We start from the raw sequence: 19,010 nt of genomic DNA, 5'->3' as shown, positions 1-19,010 counted from the left end.
AGATTGAAAGAATATCCTTATTTTTGAGAACATTTTGGGAGAACTCATTGTTTAAAATTTAATTATCACTAAGATGGTTATGAATTAATCACTTATAATTATTTTTAAAAACCAAATATTAGAATGTTAGGTTCTTGTAATGGAATATTATGGGAATGTGACTTACAAACCAATGACTCTATAATCTTACATCTTACTGTAGGGATAAATGAGCCGAGTAGAAGTATTAGGCCATGGGCCATGTACAAGAATGTAAGGGAGCCCAAGGATGGTTGAACAGTAAGATAAGTGTGTGGGACAATAGGTCGAGGACAAGGACAAGTAATAACAAACAAATGGTGTCTCCTGAGAATCCAAACTTCCTCAGAAAGTGTTGTGGAAGGATGGAGCCTGGTCACCTAGAGAATACCATGCAGGAGGCTACCATACTTCTAAGGATAATTTTTAGATAAATGAGTCCATAGTAAACCAAGAAATATTTGAGAAGAAAGCTGCTACCATCACATTAAATGTTCTGCACCTAACTAACTGATCGTATTTATGTGAAAATAACCCCTGAACCATTGTTTAATATCAGGGATGTTGATGTCAAGAAGTTTGTCTGGAAGAATATTGTTACCCGATTTGGGATTCCCCATACTCTTATCTCGAACAAAGGGCTTCAATTTGACAGTAAGGCTTTCAGGAGGTACTGTTGTGAGCTTGGCATTTGGAATAGATACTCAACCCCAGCCTATCCGCAAGGGAATGGGCAGATTGAAGCAGTTAATAAGGTTAAGTTAGTGGGCTCAAGAAAAGGTTAGATGAAGCAAAGGGTAGATGGGTTGAAGAGCTCCCACATGTTCTTTGGACATATTGTACAACTCCTCATCATTCAACTGGGGAAACACTATTTTCCATGACATATGGCTCCGAGGCCCCCTTCAATTTGACAGTAAGGCTTTCAGGAGGTACTATTGTGAGCTTGGCATTTGGAATAGATACTTAACCCCAGCCTATCCGCAAGGGAATGGGCAGGCTAAATCAGTTAATAAGGTTATAGTTAGTGGGCTCAAGAAAAGCTTAGATGAAGTAAAGGGTAGATGGGTTAAAGAGCTCCCACATGTTCTTTGGACATATTGGACAACTCCTCGTCATTCAATTGGGGAAACACCATTTTCCATGACATATGGCTCCGAGGCCATGATCCCTTTGGAGACTAGGTTTCCGACATTAAGGACAAGCCTATTCACTCCCAAGAACAATGATCAATTACTACAGAAAAGCCTAGATTTAATCGACAAATGAAGAGAAGTGGCTATGGTCCAGTTGGCACATTATTAACAAAAGCTTAAACAGAGGTATGATATGGGAGTGAAGGTCAGACCATTAGCACTGAGGGATTTGGTGTTAAGAAGGGTGGTGGGAACTACAAAGAACCCATCCTGGGGAAAATTAGGACCTAATTCGGAGGGGCCATACCGCATCACTTCGATGGCCGGGATAAGAGCTTATTTTTTAGAAGATTTAGATGAAAATGTTGTACCACGTCCGTGGAATGTAAATAACTTTCGAATATACTATTAGTAATGAAAGACAATCTTGCCGTCTTTTATCTTGATTATTATTGCCTAAGTTCTTTCTTATTTTTTAAAGTATTAAACAGAACTTCGGTTATGTCTGATTCCTCAAATCACATACCTTGGGTAAATTAATACCTCTTATTTGTCTAAGTATTAAACAGGACCTCAGTCATGCTTGGTTCCTTGGACCACATACATTAAGTAAATTAATACCTCTTATTTTTCTAAGTAGTTCCTCGGACCACATACCTTGGATAAATTAATACCTCTTATTTGTCTAAGTATTAAATAAAATATTGATCATGCCTGATTCTTCGGTCCACATACCTTGGGTAAATTAATACCTCTTATTTTTCTAAATATTAAACAGAATCTCGGTCATGCCTGGTTTCTCAGACCACATTCCTTGGGTAAATTAATACCTCTTATTTGTCTAAGTATTAAATAGAACCTCGGTCATGCCTAGTTCCTTGGATCACATACCTCGGGTAAATTAATACCTCTTATTTTTCTAAATATTAAACAGAATCTCGGTCATGTCTAGTTCCTCGGACCCCATACCTTAGGTAAATTAATACCTCTTATTTTTTTAAGTATTAAACAGAACCTCGGTCATGATTGGTCCCTTTTGGGTAAATTAATACCTCTTATTTGTCTAAGTATTAATCAAAATCTCGGTTATGCTTGGTTCCTCGAGCCACATACCCTGGGTAAATTAATACCTTTTATTTGTCTAAGTATTAAAGAGAACCTCGGTCATGCCTGGTTCCTCGGAATACATACCTTGGGTAAATTAATACCTCTTATTTGTCTAAGTATTAAACAAAATCTCGATCATGCTTGGTTCCTTAGAGCACATGCCTTGAGTAAATTAATACCTCTTATTTTTCTAAGTATTAAACAGAACCTCAGTCATGCCTGGTTCCTCAGAACACATACTTTGAGTAAATTAATACCTCTTATTTTTTTAAGTATTAAACAGAACATCGATCATGCCTGGTTCCTCGGACCACGTACCTTGGGTAAATTAAATACCTCTTATTTATCTAAGTATTAAACAGAACATTGATCATGCCTAGTTCCTCTGATCACATACCTTGGGTAATAATACCTCTTATTTTTTCTAAGTATTAAACAGAACCTCGGTCATGCCTGGTTTCTCGGACCATATACATTGGGTAAATTAATACCTCTTATTTTTCTAAGTATTAAATAGAATCTCGATCATACCTGATTCCTCGAACCACATACCTTGGGTAATTTAATACCTCTTATTTATCTAAGTATTAAACAGAACTTCAGTCATGTTTGGTTCCTCAAACCACATATCTTGGGTAAATAAATACCTCTTATTTTTTTAAGTATTAAACAAAACCTCGGTCATGCCTGGTTCCTGGGAGTACATACCTTGGGTAAATTAATACCTCTTATTTTTCTAAGTATTAAACAGAATCTCAGTCATGCATGGTTCCTCGGACCACATACATTGGGTAAATTAATACCTCTTATTTGTCTAAGTGTTAAACAGAATCTCGGTCATGCCTGGTTCTTCTAGCCACATACCTTGGGTAAATTAATACCTCTTATTTTTCTAAATATTAAACAAAACCTCGGTCATGCCTAGTTCCTCAAACCACATATCTTGGGTAAATAAATACCTCTTATTTTTTTAAGTATTAAACAAAATCTCGGTCATGCCTGGTTCCTGGGAGTACATACCTTGGGTAAATTAATACATCTTATTTTTCTAAGTATTAAACAGAACCTCAGTCATGCATGGTTCCTCGGACCACATACATTGGGTAAATTAATACCTCTTATTTGTCTAAGTATTAAACAGAATCTCGGTCATGCCTGGTTCCTCGAACCACATACCTTGAGTAAATTAATATCTCTTATTTTTCTAAGTATTAAATAAGAATCTCGGTCATGCCCGATTCCTCGAACCACGTACCTTGGATTAATTAATGCTTTTTATTTATTCAAGTATTCAATAAAATCTCGACCTTGCATGGCTCATCGAATCGGGCATATTAGACACATTAGTACTATTCACTTACTAAAGTTTTAGCTTGTCAATTGCTTGAATTGTGTAAGTATATTGGAACATTGTTTTGCTAGTTTTCTTTAATCTTTGGGATCTACAGTGTTGTTTCATGCTTGAATGCTTAACCGTATTTAGTAGTAAACAGTCAGCAATAAAAGTTGTACATAAGTGGCAGGAACTTAAAGAAAACTAAAATTTTTTCATTAAATTATGCCTTGGTAAGGCAGAAGAAGTACACATTTAAAAAAAAAAAAAAAAACATGAAGAGCAAAACAAATACAAGTTGGAGCAACAATGTCCTATCTATTAGTAGGTGGTGGGGGGTCGGCCTTAGATGCTGATAGAGAAGAAGGTTCAGGCGCTTTGTCCTTGGCTGCCTCCTTTTCCTTGGAAGCCTCTTTGGCTGCTGGTGGAGGCTTAGAATGTTCAGGTGCTTTGTCCTTATTTGCCTCTTTTTCCTTGGCCTTTATGTTTTCCTTGCCAAGCTCCTTGGAAGGCCTTGAGGTGGCTTTAAGGGTACCAGCATCAACAAGCTAAGCAGTGTCAGGCACTTTAGGAGCAGTAGTTGCCTGGGAGTTGGGCTAGGTTGTTATGCGCAGTGCTGAAGGGTAGAAGATATTTTCCGTCTTCCTCAGGTCCGAAGAAGCACTTACCCTGGCCAGGTTCAATGCCTCGATCCATACTTGAAGGCAACAAACTCCTGTGACTTGGGCTCTTAGAATGTTTTCGGTCTCTTTAACCCCGATATCATAGCCATTTTGCTCAGCCCAAGTAGCAGCCTCCTCCTTCTTTTCCAGTTCTTTTTTCTGAGCTTCTATTTGCTCCCTAGTAGTCGCTAGTTGCTCCTTGACCTTACATAACTGCTGACGCTGGTCCTCAACTTGTTTTTCAGCACCGGCTAGAGCGGCTTCTGTGCTTTTCCTTTCCCTATCTGCCTTAGTCATTTTTGTGTTGAGCTCTTTAATTCTCTTCTCGGCCACAACTAAGGTCTTAACGAAAAATATGCGACAAGCCTCTTTGTCCTTCAGCTAGGCATGGGCACTGTCCACCCATTCCTCGGCAATATTTGTCGTTTGGATCGCCTAAAAAATAAATAAATAATAACAATGTGAAGACAGAAAATAAGCTAAACCTTTCAAGTGAAAGAGGTAATAATAGAAAGTAAATAACTTTTGCAAGCTAATGAACTAAGCTATTTACCATAGCTAGGTCCTTTTTCAAAGTTAGGAAAATTTCATGCTTCTTCAGGGTCTTAAGGTCGACCATGTCCTGAGGCAAAAATAGAGGTTGTTCTAGGGCGTTAGCAACGTAGCCCGCTTTCCCTTTTTGAAAATCCCTGATGGAGGAATCCAAAGGGAGTAGGGCCCCATCTAGCTTAAGCACAGGATTCCAGACTGGAATCCTAGGGCTGCGATCAGCAACTATGTCCGCACCTGAGCCTTCTGGCATGTTCTTCCTTTGTGCCCCTTTAGTGACCTTTGCTCATCTCTGGGGCTCGAGATCCTTGGGGGCAATTTCACCCTCCTCGGATGCTTCTTTCCCTTTCTTCTCCCTTTTTCTTTTCTTTTCTGGCTATTCAGAAGGGGAAGTATGAATAGGGAGGGGAGTGGGAGGTTGAGTTTGAACAGCTACCTCGGGGGTGGATCCCCCTGCATGTGATTCCAAGAGCTCAAGGAGGCTGGTGTTCTTTTTGCGTTGGAGCAGTATGGCTTCTAGAACGTTGGATGGCTCTCGGCTGCTGCTCACTTAAGCAGAAGGCAAATGTGTAAAAGTGGCACCAGGAGATTCTATAGGAAGCGGTTGATCCAAGACCTCGAAATCTTCTTCAGAGTCTAGAACTTCAATTACTCTGATTGTTCCTTCTTTGGGAGCTGAATGGGGGGAGGTTGCTTCTTCCTTGCTAACGTGCTTGGTGGGTAACTCAACCTGGTGGGTACCTTTGAATGAAGGGCTAGTAAGAAACCCAGGTACTGCGATGTTGATTTGCTACAGCTAGGAATCCTTCGCCTTGATAACGTACTTGGGGGATTGAAAACTGGTTGAGATGGGCTTATATCAGATTGGAATATCCTAGTGAAATCGGGTTCGTTCACAAAGTTGAGATTGGGAGCTGTGAAATTCTTATCTGCAGAAATCTGAAAAACAAAAGTATAATTAGAAAAGGGACTTTTTAAAAAGAATATATCACCGAACTATAAGAAAAGAGAAAAGAGACTATGAAATTAAAGTGTTCGCTGAAAAAAAAAAAAGAAGTACTTAAACCTAAAACACCCCACTTGGTTACCCCTTTCATGTCAGACAATGAAGACCATTATGCCACTCACCCGAGACTATCAAAAAATCTTGGTCCATGCCCTTGTTAGATCCGGAGAGATACGAGATAAGACTGACTTCAGGGACCCTAGTTTTGAGGTAGTACCTTATACTCTTTAAGGTGTTGGCAGTTATACACCCAGTTGATGTCATGATGGGTGAGGTTAACCCCCATCTTTTCATTAAGGGCATTCACACTACCTAATATCCTAAATACGTTTGGGGAGCATTGGGTCAGGCAAAGTCTATGGGCAATCAGAAAGTCCCTAGTCACCCCCCCCCCATGGGGATTTTCATTCCTCCCTCTATAAAGGCGATCATAGGGATCACCACATCCCCCTCTGATCTTAGAGCATGCCGTTCACTAAGAAGGTAGTGCCAGATAGAGACCCCAAGTGGGATATTGTACCCAGTCTTAAAGCTTTCTATACCCTCGAGAGTACCTACTAAGCTAGCAAACCTATCCATTTAAGGAGTAAGAGAAGACTGTTGAAGAGTGAGGTTGAGAGTAAGAGACTGAGGAAGAAAGGATTCTAAAAGTCAATATATGAGCTAAAGGGTACTTACAGAGAAATAGAAAATGAGCACCTCGAACTACTTCTTGAGAGATTGGAGATCCTCGAAATGGAGAATTTGTGTTTCCCGTACACTTTAAATAGGAAGAGAAGATGAGTGAGAAAGTTCCTGCTCAAATTTCCATGGAAAATCTATATTGCAAGATTCTTATCTCATCGTAGAACATGGGGGACAGAGCACCATGTGAGGCAATTAATGAGGCGTAGCGAATGCTGAAGCGGCAAGAGCGTGTACAGAGTAGATGAAAAGACGTTACCACGTGAGAATGTTCATTGAGCGTGTGAAGTTTGGAAACCAAAATCAAAACCCCACTTTCCTCAGAAGAGAAAAAATGTGGAGTTTTGAGGGGCTGTTGTGGGGATAAATAAGACGAGTAGGAGTATTGGGTTGTGGGTCATGCCTGAGGATGTAAGGGAGCTTGAGGACGGTCGAACAGTAAGATAAGTGTGTGGGACAATGGGTTAAGGACAAGGACAAGTAATAATGAGCAAATGGTGTCTCCCAAGAATCCAAACTTCCTTGGGAAGCATTGTGGAAGGTTAGAGCCCAGTTGCCTAGAGAATACCGTGCAAGAGGCTACCATACTTCTAAGGATAAGCTTCAGATAAAGGAGTCCACAGTAAACCAAGAAATATCTGAGAAGAAGGTTGCTACTACCATATTAAATGTTCTACACCTAACCAACTGGCCACATTTATGTGGAAACAACCCCTGAGCAAGGATATTTCAGCTCACAGCTACTCACAAATCTTCCAGAAGGTTTCTAATAGGACAAGCATCCAAAAGATCGCCTACATGATCAACAAGTGGAAGGTTGGGATTGAAAAGAATAGGACTATATAAGGAAATTTCCACCATGAAAAATGGGGTGTGTAATCTAGAAAGAAAAGGAGAAAAAGAATAGAACACCTTGTACTTAGATAAACTTGAGTGAATATAAGAACACTTCATCCTCAGAGTTGACTGAAGAGTATTATTCCCTTTAAATTGTGTTTTTTTTTTTATCTTTCTGGCACAAATCCAATTTATTGTGGCCCATACTTGATTTGTTGAGTCTTTACCTGTAAAATCCACTATCTAGCAAATATATTGTTTTGGGCTTGTTGGGCCATCATCTGTTTCTAGTAGGCAGGGGGTCTAAATCTAGTCTCTACACTTACATTATAAGAGAACCATCAAATGTGATGTATATAATAAATAATTATTATTCAATGTGATGTTGGTATCATTGAATGTGACCAATAATATAAAGGAACCGTCAAATGTGATATTTCATATTTGTACTATCCAATGTGACGAGATTATCGTCCAATTTGAATGAAAGTATTAAGAGGACCATCATATGATGTATCTATACAATCATATATGACATAGTTGCCTTTCTAATATATATATGACATAGTTACAATCATATATGACATTCATACTATCCAATGTGATGTTGATAATATCTAAGGTAACTAAAAAATAATGGAACCAAATTTAATTGTTTAATCTTTTTTTTTTTTTTTGAGAAGAAGTAAAGGGAATTTTATTCAAAATAAAACTCAAAGGTTTTTCCGGAATACATCATCCAGATCACTAGGTAGCTCTTCTACCCATACGTTTGTGTCTGCAGTTAAAACTGCTTTACGTGCTAGAGAGTGTGCTAATAAATTACCCTCTCTAAAAACATGGTGAAAAGAACAATTTTGCAATGTGGCACCTAATCTACAAGCATCCTCAATCACATGCCCATACAATGTGAGACTTCTACCCGAGCCTGTAAAGCTTGAACAACCCTTTTGCAATTACCCTCCACCATCACCCTTAGGAAACTCATCTCTGTAGCTAGCTGTACAGCTCGTTTGGCTACGAGAGCCTCTGCCATCTCCACGGACTGAGGCAGCGCCACCTTTCGGTTGAAAGCAGCCAACACATTCCTTCTGCAGTCCCTAACTACCATACCCAGCCCAGCGAACCCCACGTGTTCGAATAAAGCAGCATCGAAGTTGGCTTTATACAGGTTTTCCATCGGTGGAGACCAACGTACATAGGCAGGTTTGGGAGTCACCATTGGCCTCAGTTTATGGACATCAAAATATTCTTCCACCATTGCTTTTGCTCTCCTTCCGATCTCAAATAGCAGCCAAGTGGTCTGACGCTCTCAAATCCAATTCCATCGTTGCCATAAGCTCTAAGCTATGGTTGCAAACCATGTCGTTCGAAAGGTGGACCCCTCCTTATTCACCATCTCAAATAAATCCATAAAAGACCGATGTTGTTTCTTGTATAGGTCCATGAAGCTCCTTTCAGCATTCCAAACCGTTTGGACTTGCTCACAGTACCACAGAGAGTGCATGATCGTTTCCTTCCCATCCTCACAGAGAGAGCAAGCTTTATCCACCATGATATTCTTGATCCGTAAGTTTGGTTTTGTAGGAAGTGAATCTCTGAGTGCTCGCCACACAAAGTGCCTGATCTTGCTGGGAGCACGGATTTTCCACACCCCTTTCCATACCGTTACAGTAGCATCTGTGGAAGAGGGACTTGGGTTTTCCTAAGACACTCCATTTTCCTGTAGTCTATAAGCAATTTGTACAGAATACTCACCATTTGGAGTTAGGGGCCAGACAAGTGTATCATTATCCTCCACTTCACTTACAATAGTGCTAGCAATCATTGAAGCTTCCCACGGATAGAACATAGTTTCGATAAGGTCCACATTCCATACCTTAGAGTTAGGTAGGAATAAGTCACAAACTTTATAGATCTCTGCATTAATTCTAGGAGACACCACCTTCCTATATGCTAAATCTGGAAGCCATCTTTAGTCCCAAATATCAATCCCTTTCCCATCTCTAACTCGCCACACAGCTCCTTTATGGATGACTTCTTGCGCCTGCAAAATGCTCCTCCAAGCGTAAGAACACTTGGGGTGGATGGGAGCATCTAGAATATTGCCATGTGGAAAATATTTGGTGCTAAAAACCTTGTACAGTAGCGTATCCCTACGGTGGAAAAGGCGCCAAACCTGCTTTGACAACATAGCATTATTGAACTTTTGGATGTCACGAAACCCCATTCCTCCAACCGACTTTGAATCACACATAGTCTTCCAATTCACCCAATGAATCTCTTTATTCTCTCCTTGCTCCCCACCAAAATTTACGAATCATGGCTTCAATATCCTTGCATAGGCTTGTTGGCAATCTAAACACACTCATAGAATAAGTAGGGATAGATTGGATGACCGCCTTAATCATGATCTCTTTTCCAGCTTGTGAGAGGAGTTTCTCCTTCCACCCTTGCATCCTAGACCAAATCCTTTCTTTTATTTGAGTGAAGCTTGCTTTCTTGGACCTCCCAATGAAAAAAGGTAATCTCAAGTATTTCTCATAATGTTGGATTGTAGGCACATTTAAGGGAATTTTTTATAACTTCTTGTGATTGCTCACTTGTGTTCTTGCTAAAGAAGAGAGTAGTCTTATCCCTGTTTACCACTTGTCCCATTGCCTCCTCATAGTAGGCTAGAATCTGTTGTATCTTCTCACACTCCTCCAAGGTGGATCTACAAAATAGCAGACAATCATCTACAAAGAATAGATGGGTGAGATTTGGTCCATTTCTTCAAATAGAGAATCCATGTATGTCACCATTTTCACTAGCTTGGTTGAGTATAGCATTCAACCCCTCCGCACAGAAGAGAAAAAGGTAAGGTGATAGTGGGTCACCTTGCCTTAACCCCCTTGTGGGAGTGATCAAACCCTTTGGTTCCCCATTAACCAAGATAGAGTAAGTCACCGTGGTAATGCACTCCATAATCATAGCAACCCAAGACTCCTGAAAACCCATCTTCAGCAAGATTTTTTCTAGAAAACACCACTCCACCCTATCATAGGCTTTGCTCATATCAAGTTTAAGCGCCATGAATCCTGTCCTCCCTGTACAGTTAGTCTTCATATGGTGCAAAGACTCAAATGCAATAAGGACATTATCAGTAATAAGCCTATCAGCAATAAAAGCACTCTGTGACTTTGATATGATATCATTAAGAATAGGCTTAAGACAGTTAGCAAGGACCTTACTTATAATCTTGTAAATTACATTACATAAACTAATAGGTCTAAATTCAGACACATTTTCTGGGTTTTTTACTTTCGGGATAAGGGTGATGAAGGTATGGTTTATAGATTTTAACAAAGAACTAGAATTCAGACATGAAAGAATAGCCTGGGTAATGTCCATACCTATATCCGACCAATAAGTGTGATAGAATAGGGGGGGCATCCCATCTAGGCTTGAAGCCTTCAACGGAGCCGTATCTATGATTGCCTTTTCTACCTCACCCACTATGTATGCTTGTGCCAACTTGGTTCTCATACTATCTGTCACCACTTCTTGTACTCCATTCTATATCTGCTCCATAGTCTGAGGATTTGATGAAGCAAACAGCTTCTCATAGAAACCCACCAACAGACCCGAAAAAATGAGCTCATCATTTTGCCACACACCTTCCTCATCCCTCAACCCTTTAATGAAATTCCGCCTCTTCCTTTAAGTAGCAATCCCATGAAAAAATTTCATATTCTTATCCCCATTCTCAAGCCATTACACTCGTGATCTCTGCTTCCACATCTTCTCTTCCTTTTCTAATAATTGATTCAACTCATTTCTGATAGTTTCTACTTCCTGATGAGCCCCACTTCTTACTGATGTCTCTTCAGCCACCCACAATCTCTCCCTTTTCTCCTTTATCCGGTTCTTAATACTTCCAAAAGACTCTTTGCTCCACTTTTTCAGTTTCATCTTACACTTCTTCATTTTAGTTGTGGCGATAAACATAGGATTTCCCACCACTGGTTCAGCCCAAGCTTCATTTATTATGGCTTTACACCCTGGATTGCCCACCCACATAGATTCAAACCTAAACGGTTTCCTTCTCCATCTCTGCTTCTCACCATTCCCATTCAAAAATAACAGAATCGGTCTACGGTCTGATGTGTAACAGTGAAGGTACTGAATCCTAGCACTAGGGAAACATAAAACCCATTCATAGTTAGCAACCCCACGGTCTAACCTCTCCTATATCAACTCTCCTCTTCTCCATCCATGCCAGGTGAAGTCCAGCCCCGAGTATCCAAGGTCCACAAAGCCGCAATGATCCAACACTTCCCTAAACATCTTCATTTGTGAGTGGGAACGAGGTGCACCACCTCTGTTATCACATACCTCCAAAAGCTCATTAAAATCACCAACACAACACCAAGGGAGCTTTGGTTTTGAGCTCAACATCCTCAACATATCTCACCCCTCATTCCAATGACTATTATCAGGTTCTCCATAAAATTTCGTCAATCTCCACGCACTTTCCAAACCACCATTTACTATGACATCAATATGATATTTTGAGAAGCTATCCACCCACACACCATCTCTTCCTTTCCACATAAGAGCCAATCCACCACCCTACCTATCACTAGGGATAGTGAACAACCCATTAAATTCAAACTTATTCTTAAACCTCTCCATCTGTGACTTGCTTGACCATGTTTCCGAAAGAAACACAATCATAGGATCTTGATCTTGTATAATATCACCAAGCTCTCTCTTTGCCCGGCGGTTCCCAAGCACCCAGCAGTTCCAAGCTAAGAGATTCATTGTGTCTGGCGGGGCTAGGAACCAGCCTCCACCGATATCTCATTGTCTATCTCCGTCCTTTTCTTTTTGCAACTCATTGCATGGTCCTCATCTTCTAAATACTCATGTAAATTTCTTTTCAGCATCATGGGCTCTTTTTTCGTCCCACTACTCCCTTTATTAAATATTCCTTAGGTCCATCTTCTGCCTTCTATACCCACATACCCATCCTGATCATTCTTGGAATCAAGAGGCCCAACATTAACACCTTGTTGGCCTATTTGACTAAGCCTATCAACTCCTAAAGCCTGCATACTGTCCAGTCCCACCTCTGCTCTTCCCTTAACGGTTTCAAATTTATTCAGCTCATTATCTATCTCCTCCAATTGTGCTTGAAAATCTGCCTCCAAATAAGTGCTAACAATCATCCGGTTTACTTCCCTTGAGACGTTGACGTCTGTGATTTTCGCACTTGCCATGATCACTTGCTCAGAATTCGGACTTTCCTGAAACGGGTCCTCTTGGTCAACTTTCCTCTCTGGGTTACTGCCATGGTTGCTCCGCCGTTCCTTCTCACTTCCTACACCACCCATCACCGTGGCGCCACCGTTTATAGCACTCCCATGCTCAGTCACGTAACCCCCTGTGCCAACAACCCCATCGTCCCCACTAACTTCCTCATACCCCTCAACACGGATCACAAACTTTTTTGAAGGATGCGAGGTCGATGCACGAAGCCAGGACCCGAATTGCTTATCACCTACACTCTGTGACCCTCTTGATCTCGGCCCCGACGTACAATCTCTATCACTATGAGTAAGCTTTCCACATCCATAACAAATAATGGCTATAGCCTATAGCCGCGTTTTTTTAGGCCACGCTTTCTAGTGTGGCCTAAAACCTGTGACTATAGGACTCACGGTCCTATGGCCACACTTTTTAACCGCGGCCCAAGACCAGGTCCTATAGCCGCGTTTAAAACGCGGCCTAAGGTTGTGGTCTTGGGCCGCATTTTAAACGCGGCCTAAGGTTGTGGTCTTGGGCTGGGTTTTAAACGCGGCCCAAGGTTTAACCTTAGGCCACGTTTAAAACGCAGCTATATACCCTTAAATTTTTTTATTAAAAAAAAAAAAAAACTTTGATTACCAAAAATTAATTTTCGGTAATCAAAAGTTTTTTTTTTAAATTAAAATTAAAATTTTTAAAATTAATACTTTCAAACTTTAAAATTTCAATTTTAAATAAATAAAGAAATTCAAAACAAAAATACAAACCCAGCAAATTCAAATTCAAACAAAAACCCAGAAAATTTCAAAATTAATCAACCACAACATGTTCTAAAATACAAGAAAGCAGTACAAGAACACAAACAAAACATCTCCTTCAACGAAATCAACCTAAACTGAACACAAACTATTCAAGGAAAACAAAAGCACAAGCTCAAAAATACAAAAATCCCTATAACAAAAACACAACCAAAAAGAGTCCATATGCTCAAACAAAAAATTAATCAAAACACAATCAAACAAAAGAAAATAATTTTCGGCCATGGGTCAAAGAAAAATAAAGCAAAGAGAGATAATTTTTTGAGGCACTTTAGCTTCATCGATTCAAAATCTTCAAATCTAAAGCAAAGAGAGACTCAATCTTCAGATCTACTGCAAAGAGAGACAGAAAGTTAAAGGGAAAAACAATGAACAAAACTCAAACAACAATGAACAAAACTCCATATTTTCACAAACCCATTCATACAGCATCAGCAAGAAAGAGAGAGATTGAGAGAGTTTTGAGAGAGACTGTGAGGGAGCTTCTTTTTTCCTTTTGCTAGGACCATACGAGTGGTTAAGTCTGAGGTTTCAAATTTTGAAATCTCAGATTTTTTTTTTTTATGGAATATTTTGGAATATGCCATAGAATATTCTATGGCATATTCCATATTCTCCATTCGGTGGGTGTTTTTTTTTTACTTTTTTACGTAAGTCTATAGCCACGTTTAAAACGCGGCTATAGACTTAACCTATAGCCGCGTTTAAAACGTGGCTATACGTCCTCCTTAAAAACAAAATTTTTTTACAAGTGCTGAACCCATTCGGTGGGTGTTTTTTTTTTTTTTTTTTTTTACGTAAGTCTATAGCCACGTTTACGTAAGTCTATAGCCACGTTTTAAACGTGGCTATAGACTTACGTAAAAAAAAAAATAAAAAAAAAAAAAAAAAAAAAAAAAAACCCACCGAATGGGTTCAACACTTGTAAACACAATTTTTTTTTTTTTTGTTTTTAAAGGAGGACCTATAGCCACGTCTAAAACGCGGCTATAGATTTAACCTATAGCCACGTTTAAAACGTGGCTATAGGTCCTCCTTTAATAAAATTAAAAAAAAAAATTGTGGCCCTTAGGCCGCGTTTTTAGCTCAAAAAAACGTGGCCTAAGAACCCGCCTATGGCCCCGTTTTTAAAATGCGGCCACAGTTAAGGAAAAGAAAAAAAAAAAAAGTTTGCCAAAAAATAAAATACGGAGGTCCTTAGGCCGCGTTTTTAGCTCAAAAAAACGCGGCCTAAGAACCTGTCTATGGCCTCGTTTTTAAAATGCGGCCACAGTTAAGGAAAAGAAAAAAAAAAAGTTTGCCAAAAAATAAAATACGGAGGTCCTTAGGCCGCGTTTTTAAGAAACGCGGCTTCAGTCTATCTTGGGCCGCGTTTTTTATAGCCACGGCTTAAAAAACGCGGCCCAAGGCTCCCGCGTTTTGTAGTGATACCTGAAACTTACCCACCCATTGACGCCTCTCGCCGTTGTAATTCTCTGCCCCTGCATAGAGGTTTCATAATATCAATGGTAACCCGGATTCTCATAAAATTGTATTTGTCTTGCTGCCCCTCATCGACTACATCCTCAACCACCTCGCCAGCCAGGGAAACAATTTCCTTTGCCATATCCATCAATGCACTTTGGACCGGGATATTGTGGACCTGAATCCAAAAGCTCGTTCTATCAAAGATCACATTCTGGATGGGAGTAGTCTTCTCTACCCATTTCAAGGCCACAAGATGTTTATCGAATTACCATGGTTCACCTTGCATAACCCGAACAACATCTTCTTCGTTGGTAAACACAAATAGCACCCTATGGTTTCCCATGTCCCTGACTTCAAAACCTTTTTTCGTACGCCACACTAATTTGAAAGTCCGAGCAACAGCCTCAATACTGATAGCCCTCCCTGTGAAAAATCTTGCTGCGATGAAGTATTACTCCCCCACGGGTTTGTCTCGGACCTGATACTTACTGCCTTCACTCTCAGACAAAGAGAACTTCCCCCACATTTCAGAAAGCCTCTCCATAGCACCTATGTGATGAAAAGACAAAGCCTAAACTCGTACCAGTTACTGTTGAAACAAAAGACTCAGCCCTCACTCAAAAGTAGGCACTTTTTTCACTACAGCCTAAGGTTTTTGGGAGTGCTGTAACCCTAGGTCAGGAAAACTTTTCAAAAAAAGAAAAAATAGAGCAGAAATTAAGGTTGCATTGAACGTGGGTAAATACCAAATTTAATTGGTTATTAAAATTACAGCCACATAATACACAAATTAATTATTAAATAGTATAAAAAATAAAAATAAAAATGACTAAAAATAAATAATTAAACTTTTATTGCAACATTGGACTTTCACATAATATTATCAAAGTGCTAGCCTAACTTAATTAAGTTTAAATTATGGGCTCACACCTAACTTGTTGAAGCCTGTACATGCTAGGTTAATTGGCTTAAACATACATCTTCTCCCTATCGTCATCGTCGGCATCAAGCACAACCTAATCATAATTTAGGCTAAGAAAATCTTGGGGTTTTTGTGATCCTTACCATCACATAAATCATATCGAAAATTGTTTCTCTCGCATATCAAAGATTATTGTATTGGTTTCTTTATATTTAGTTCTCAAAAAATCGTACCAAATCTAAAGCATCTTTGGCAAGCATTTAAGCATATATTAAAGGCTTATAAGTTTCATGAAAACCCATTGAGCTCAAAAGTTGTGCGAGATCATGAATCACATTCTATATTCTTTTAATTTAATTTCTCATGTTTGCATAAGGATATTTTTTGGTATAGAATGATGAAACATTCTCTGACCCATTTACGCTTTAATTTCATTATTTACAAAAAAAAAAAAAAAGTAATCTAAAATATTACTTTCATGGATTTTACTAAAATTGATGAACAAAGACAATTTGAGGCACCCATTCCAAATAGTTATTTGGAGAAGTAAAGAGAACGAGAAAGCGAGGGACATAAAGAGAGGGCAAGAGAGATACTGAGACTCACTGAGAGAGAGAAAGAGAGAGAGAGAGAGAGATTAATGGTTAACCACGTTAATTTTTAGTTGTATTAGATAATACTGTCTAATGTTAATGTAAAGTTGTGATTTATAATTATGTTTTATGTTGGCTTTATTCCATGACAAAAAGTTGTATGCACATATATCTTTGTGGGAGAAATCTTGAAATTTATGTGTAATTGTTGTAAGTAGATCTTCAAACTTGTCATAAATGATTGGTCAATAGTCTTGTTTGTCTTAATACTTGTATAGACTTGTGCCTATATATCTTTCCACTTTTTTTTTTTGCTATAGAGCTCACCAAATGTAAATCTCCAAATGAAAAGAGATATTGAGCTGCAAAAACCTATCGCACATACTAGTATTTGACTAGGAAAAAGGAAAAACGATCTTTTAAATTGAAATGTATGGTGCTCAAAAAGCCAAAGGCTAAATCACAATGTTGAAATATTAAAAATTTCAAGCACCGATCTCAAAAAGAGATGTATTATCCAAAAAGGATCAAATGTCATGAATTATGCAGAAACCAAATGAAAAGTTTCTAAATTTTGTAATCATTATTTTGTGGGAGGTCATATATGCTCATTTCTATAATTGAGATAGACTACTTGATTTTGTATCAGTTATGTATGACTTGATTGAATTGATCATTGAAGTTTCACTCTAATCTAAGGACTATTCCACACTTGATTCACGCACACAACACATAAGTTTAATGTTCAATGAATGCCTATTTCATTTGTGTGGTTGTACATGTTCAAATGTGATGTGTGTGTGCTCAACCATATGTGGATCAAACCAAAAAGATTTTTGTTTTTTTTGTTTGTTTTTGGAAGTGATTTGTATCACCCATGTTTTTCAAAATTTTTCAAATTGTTTTTGTGTGAAAAACATGCTTTCTAGGTGTTTTCGTGACCCATTTCATGTGTAAGCTCAGCTGGGAGTTAAATGGTCCAATTCTCAAGTTTTTCAGCTTTACACAGAGAGTTTCGTGACTGTTTCATGAGTAAGGCTTACCAGCAAGATACCAGCGAAATTTTCGCGGGAAGCTAACTAGCGAAAAATTTCCAGATCAGCTTTTTAAAGGGCATTTCGTGGGTCATTTGTTTTAAACGTCTCCCATCTTCTCTCAAACCTCTGTTTTAATGTTTCTACATCAAAACCCAACTAAATTCAAGTGTTTTTCATTCCATTAACATCTCTAAGGTAATCTTTAACACTTTTCATTGATTTTGATCCTTAGATTATGTTTTTGGGGGTTTTATGTTCATAGTTGGGATTTTCTCAAATGGGAGTTGGAAAACTTATTTTTTGTCAATCTTTTTTATTGAGCTTTGTTTTAAATGATAATTTGCTTTGGATGTTGGCCCCTGGTGGCAAAAATAACATGTATTAAGGCAATATTTTTATATGTTCTTGCATTGTTTATCATACATGTGTAGCGTGTGCACTCTAAGTGTTTGATAAAATGCCCAAATGGCATTTTCTCGCTGTTTTGGACTCCGATGAGTACCAAACTTTGGGGATCACCATAATTATTCATGTTTATCATGTTTTGATCATTGGTGGTGTGTTTTATGTACTTTGCCCCGTGAGTGCTTATTCATGCATTGGTCATGCATCTTACATGCACACTAGATGCACATTTGCTGCACACACTCTAACACTTGACATGTTTTGCACTTCTCTCATGCTAGTCAAGTCTTTTTAGACCTTTTAGCACTTAACATGTTCTTGTATCTTTGTCATTTTGTCTTATGTTTGAGCTTCATTTTCTCATTCATCTTGCAACCCTCATGCATCATACCTTTGCTCATATCTTCTTTTCTTTCCCTCATTCCTCTTGATTGTTTTATCTATTCATGACAAAAAGAGGGAGAGTATATCGGAGAGTATACAAGTTTGTATTGTCATTTCTATATGACTCATGTGCACACTCTTAGGGGGAGTAATTCTACCTCGTGCACATTCGTAGGGGGAGAAAGCTATAGGGGAGATGCATATACTAAGGGGGAGAAGACATTTTCCTTGTTTTGTTTTGGTTTATATTATTCTTGTGCCCTTAGTAGGATTGTTCCTAGATGCATATATACTTCATGTATTTTACATTGGTCGAGTGTTGGACATGCATTTATCCTTATGCTATTGTGCTTTATTGATTGCATGTTCGAATGATCATTTGCTTTGCTATATGATCATTGTGGTCATTTCCATATGACTGTCATGTGTTTGATCAAGTTGTTCATATGTTTCACAACATATTTACTTGATCGTATTTTACTTGTTACATTATACTTATCCTTTTATCACTTGATTTACTTTAAGGGTCTAATGTGTTTTGTGCAAGTGTTTCAGGTTATAGGTATATATGTTCCAAGTGCTACACAACTTCTAGATTTAGGTGTGAGTGAGTTTTGCCATTGTTCCCAAACTCACGTTTAAGTTTGGAGTCTGTTATAGGGTGTTTTGTCACGGAATAGCCAAAGGGGGAGATTGTAAATTTGTGATTTACAACTATATTTTATGTTGGGTTTATTCCATGACAAAAAGTGTTGTAATT

Source organism: Quercus lobata, chromosome 2 (assembly GCF_001633185.2).
Source record: "Quercus lobata isolate SW786 chromosome 2, ValleyOak3.0 Primary Assembly, whole genome shotgun sequence".
Taxonomy (NCBI): Eukaryota; Viridiplantae; Streptophyta; class Magnoliopsida; order Fagales; family Fagaceae; genus Quercus; species Quercus lobata.
This window is presented reverse-complemented; position numbering follows the sequence as displayed.